Raw genomic sequence first — 5,930 nt, 5'->3', positions numbered from 1 at the left:
ATCGCTTATTTGTTCCCACTGTGTTTATTTATCATGGCTGCATAATCAAATTCTGGCCATCCTAAAGGGAGAGAGAGAGAGAGAAAAGGAAGAGAAACAGATAAGAATAAAAACCAACAAATCAATGATAAGACAATATTTAGACATATTTATACTCAGAAGTTTGTTCCTATAACCACTGTTCCTATCAACACAGTGTGCCAGGAACATAAGGATATTTACAGGTTGTTCCCCCCCCTTTTTTACTTGACTTTAACAGGGAATTATCTACAATGCATATGATACACAGAAGAAGTATATAATATAAAGTTGTGCATCATTATGGAATGCATAACCTTAATAAGAGGACAGGCTTGTGAAGGAACCATGTTTCTCCAAATGTCTTCATTTGGACCTGGAATGCAAACGTGAATGGAAATCCTGCTCCAGTCATTCAATATAATTAGCATCTGTCTCTGAAGGAGTATTCAAAACGTTTTCGTTATTTTCCCACCAGGAACAAACTGTTATTAGATTGATGCTTATTGAATATTCACATATTCATGGTAGATCGACAAGTACATTATCAAATATATTTTCTCAAAATGCAGCAACAGCTCTTTCCACCCCAGCACGCCACTGCAGTTGTCCTTTGCCATACAGTGGCATACAGTCAATGCCGGCAACGAAACTGGGCATTTGCACTTATCTGCCCATCTGCTTAATTGCTGTTCCCCACAGAAGACCGGCAACCCCCTCCAGTAAGCACCAGATGGAGCTCCAGTACCACATCCCAACAGCCGACGCTCCCACAAGCTGGCGCAGCTAGTTGATAGTTTCCCATCAGATGAAGGGAGCTTTGACAGTGGAAAGCTTATACCCTGAAAATCGTGTTGGTTTCTAAGGTGCCACTGGACTCAAAAATCTAGCTCTTCTGCTGATGCAACTCATCAATCTTCCTCCCCCTAAGGCAGTGCCAAAGCTTCTTCTACTGGGCTCGCTAAAAGTAGGCCCTGCCTGTAGCTTTTGTAAGGGCGATAACCAGGGTTGCCAGCCTCCAGGTGGAGCCTGGAGATCTCCCGCTATTGCAATTGATGTTCACACGACAGAGATCAGTTCTCCTGGAGAAAATGGCTGCTTTGGAAGGTTGGCGTTCTACTTCCCGAACCCCGAGCTTCACCCCCAAACTTCCAGGAATTTTCCAACCTGGAGCCGGCAACCCCCAAACGGCTCTGTATTAAAGCACTACAAAGACATACTAGCTTGGTATATCTCGATTCCAAGTTTAAAAGTTATTTTAAAAGTTAGATTTAAGAAACCGCTTCTTGAAATATTTAAAATAATGGCGTAGAAAGGGGCAGGAAATAGAACTTTATGGTGGCTGTTAGGGAGATATATTTTTCATTGATCTTTAAAAAGAATTATTTGGAGTTCAATATGTTTTCTAAGAACACGTTTGCATACCACTGCAAATTAAAAAAAACAAAACACTTTAAACACATCCAGACCACAGCTTCTGACCACTATCAAGCATTTAGGCAAACACAGAAGAAGAATTGGTTTGCATATGCTGACTTTCTCTACCATTTAAGGAAGAATCAAACTGGCTTACAATCACCTTCCTTTCTCCACAACAGACACCCTGTGAGGTAGGCGGGGCTGAGAGAGCTCTAAGAGAGCTGTGACTAGCCCAAGGTCACCCAGCTGGCTTCGTGTGCAGGAGTGGGGAAACCAACCCAGTTCACCAGATTAGCGTTCGCCGCTCATGTGGAGGAGTGGGGAATCCAACCCGGTTCTCCAGATCAGAGTCCACCGTTCCAAACCACCGCTCCTAACCACTACACCATGCCAGCTCTCTCTGGGTTGCACAATGCAAACCTTTTTGGGGAATCCTTTGGATAGTCGGCGCTTTACTTGCGTATATTACCAGCTGGAGTTTGGTCCATGAAACTCACAGCACATTATACTGTGTTGGCGATACAAGCATAGAGCTATCGAAAACTTCAGCAGAAATATTTTGACACCAAATTATAGGGCCCTGGATACAACTCTGCGGAGATACTTGGGAAGACCTTCATCCACTCCCTCCAGGTGAGGGAAATTTCTAAGGCAGCAGAAGCCATGAATTGGAACGCAAACCTCATATAACATTGTTAATCTTGAGGAAAAGGGAAATGCTTCTTTCTTAGATAACAAAAGCATCACTAGAAAGGCTAGGGAAGAGAACATCAGAAGCTTGAAATCCCCACCTGTTTACAAGTGGATTGTGCTCCTGTGCTCACGCAGGCTGACTCATGAAAGGAAAGCACACAGCCATCCTCTCTACACATGCATTTCAGGCTCCTATTTCTTTGTTCTAAAATTCCAGCCTGGCTGGTCCCCCTTCAATGCGCACTGGATGAATCACAACGAAGACCTCCTACACCAGCACTTTACACCGACACAATCCCGTTAAAAGGAACTTAATTGGTGCGTGCGATTCCCTGCAATTTCAGCATTCCAAAAATGAATAGTCTCGGTAAGTACCAGATGGTGACATGCACTAATTAATCAGGCCAGCTCGATGAATGAGCCTATTAAAATGAATGCACCTATTAGACATGTGTTTTCAATGCTCTCTGCCGCGAAAAAACCTCCCTTTAAACACATGCCTGGGTTCATTTAGCGAGCAATATAGACAAGTGCGCGGGGCAATCGTTTTGCAAGTGCAACACCGTCAGCCCGTCATCTGTCTTTACGTCCCCTGGTACATCCATGCCAGCGCACAGGCTGATTTTGTTTTTTCCTCAGCTGGGCATGCTGAATGCTCTGATCTTCACCTGGTGGTGGAAGAGCTTCCCAGTACCAGCATGCTTCTGAATGATCTGCAGCCGCTAAGATCCCTCCCTGATCACCTCTCCCCATCTCTAGAGCTTGCTAACAATTATTCGGCAATAGTAAAGCTTTAATAAGAAAACTAACTGCCTTTCAGGAGTCATCCCGGCTTGAAAAGTGAAGGGAGGAATCAAACTCTCTTTCATAATCGTGCATGCAGAACATTACGGAATGGGTCGATTAACATTTGCCAGCTTCCATTCTGGAAAAGCAAAATAGAAGAAGAGTTGGTTTTTATATGCCAACTTTCTCTATCACTTAAGGGAGGCTCAAACCGGCTTACAATCACCTTTCCCAACCTACAACAGACACCCTCTGAGGTAGGTGGGGCTGAGAGTGTGTGACTTGCCCAAGGTCACCCAGCTGGCTTCATGCGGAAGAGCGGGGAAACAAATCCAGTTCACCAGATTAGCATCCACTGCTCATGTAGAGGAGTGGGGAATCAACAGCGGTTCTCCAGATCAGACTCCACTGCTCCAAACCACTACACTGGCTCTGGATATGTGCAATAAAAAAATTGTCTGCATTTAAAACAGAACACCCTTGAATCCCCCCGAATCTCATTTAAACCCTCTCTCTCTCGATTGTATGAAGCATTTTAGTGCTATTGCTTTTGCATTACACTGAAAGTTTTTATAAACACTGCCCCTTTCCCTCTTGCAAAAGCTTTTAGATTAAAAGGGTGTTTTTCTAGTGCCCTGCAAAACTGGCCATGTTTAGAGATCTCCAGAGTGACAGGAAGCAAGTAAAGATATTTGCATCTAGGTATGTACAGGGTGTTGAAATGCAGGTTAGTCCTTCCATACACCATTAATGGACCTGGAAAATCCTTGTTAGTAACAGGGCTGTAACATGTGGCAGTTAACGATTTGCGGAAAAGATTCGGTCTGGTTGCCTCGGTCTGGTTGCCTCTTTTCAAATCGCTTAAGCATGCTATTTATACACATCAATAGCTATCAAGCACAGAGTACTTACGTATTAATAAAACTAGCATACATTATGTGGACTACGAGGTTTCTTCCACAGCTATCATTATAAAACTAAGCGTTAAAATAGCAATCTGCCGAAGGGCAAGAACAACTGAGCAACAGGAAGGCTGATGATACAAGCAGAATCTCTTTATGGACAAGGGCAAACCCATAATGGACTTAATGGCTCTAGCTTGAGCCAAAAGTAATTACTGCTTTTCCAATTTATTTTGTAAAAGGCACACGTCAAAAAAAAGTTGGTAGAAATAATTACGCAAGTGAATACTGTTCAGTGATAAGAGTGCACATTTGGGAAATTTCTTCCTCCATCTCAAATACTGCCCACCTACAGAATGCTACATATACTGCTAAAGGTAAAGGTCCCCTGTGCAAGCACCGGGTCATTCCTGACCCATGGGGTGACGTCACAAATGAGGACCCGGCTTGCTGGGGGTAAAGGGGAGACGACTGGGGAAGGCACTGGCAAACCACCCCGTAAACCAAGTCTGCCTAGTAAACGTCGGGATGTGATGTCATCCCATGGGTCAGGAATGACCCGGTGCTTGCACAGGGGACCTTTACCTTTTTAGTTAGCAGAATCGATATTGCGATCTGGATTTGCTATGGTCCTAATAGGCTATTTTATTTTTAAATGGTGGTCTGAATAAATGGCAGCATTTCTCTCCCCCCACCCCTACCCCGATGTCAGACACTCAAGGCTATTCCAAGTATTACTTTCTAGGGCAACCTCAAATGCTATTACAAAAGCACTTACCTACCAGGGGAAGTCTGAGAACTGTTATGCCAGGAGTCCTTCTCTGTTTTTGCAAACATGAAATCATGCATATTAGCGAAACCAACAAACCCAAAGTAGAATCATAGAATCGAAAGGGACCACCAGGGTCATCAAGTCCAACCCACTGCACAATGCAGGAAATTCACAACTACTTCCTCCCCACACATCCTTAGTGACCCCTACTCCATGCCCAGAAGATGGCCAAGATGCCCTCCCTCTCATCATCTGCCTAAGGTTGTAGAATCAGCATTGCTGACAGATGGCCATCTATCCTCTTCTTAAAAACCTCCAGGGAAGGAGAGCTCACCACCTCCTGAGGAAGCCTGTTCCACTGAGGAACCACTCGAACTGTTAGAAAATTCTTCCTAATGTCTACACGGAAACTCTTGATTTGAAGTACCTCTAGATATATGCGGATGAGGACTAATCTTGCCGTTACCGCTCAGGAAGGCGGTTGAGGTAGAAAGCTCACTGCACAACATCAACTTTGTGTTGCAGCATCAGTGAAAAGAGGCCATTCCATGTGAGAAATATTTTCAAACAATCGAAAATAAAAGCGGTCAGTATCCAAACCCACAATCCAGCCTTTCTGTGTAAAATACATGATTCTAGTCACCCATCCCAAAAAGATGAGAGCTAGAAAGGGTACAGAAAAGAACTGACATAATGGAAGGATGGATACATGATCCATATGAAATTTTTTTGTTGCTTTTAATTTAGAAAAAGGGATATTTTAAATTTTATACAATTATGAACAGCATCGAGAAAGGGAAGTGCTTCTTCCTCTGTCATACCACTACCCACTTGGGGCCAGCCAATAAAATTGACAAACAGGAAGCAGAGCTACAGCTAATCGAAAGAAGTACTTCTTACACACAGCTTTTACAGAATTTACTCAAAGAGGTAATAATGGCCACTAGGTTAGATGGCTTTAAAAAGGACTGGACATATTCATGGAGGTTAGGTCATGAGTTACTGGTCATGAGAGCTAAGTGAAACTTCCCTGTACAGGGGCAAGATGATCTGTGAATACCAGATTGCTGGGGGCAGCCATCGCTTCCATAGCCTGCTTGTGATCTCCCAGAGACACACAGCTGGCTACTATCAGAAAAAAAGACTGCTGGACAAGATGGACCTTTTTTCTAATACAAAAAAGTATGAAGCTGTGATTGGCTCCTGTACACATACTGCATCCTAATCTGATTTTACCCCTGAAAACTGAATGGGGGTCTTCATGCTTTTTCCTACACAGAACAGCATTCTTTGAGTGAAACGCACAGTGTTTAAAGTATATACCTCTTCCAATTGTTATG

The sequence above is a fragment of the Euleptes europaea genome, chromosome 20 (genome assembly GCF_029931775.1).
Source record: "Euleptes europaea isolate rEulEur1 chromosome 20, rEulEur1.hap1, whole genome shotgun sequence".
Lineage (NCBI taxonomy): Eukaryota > Metazoa > Chordata > Lepidosauria > Squamata > Sphaerodactylidae > Euleptes > Euleptes europaea.
Note: the sequence above shows the minus strand (reverse complement) of the source record.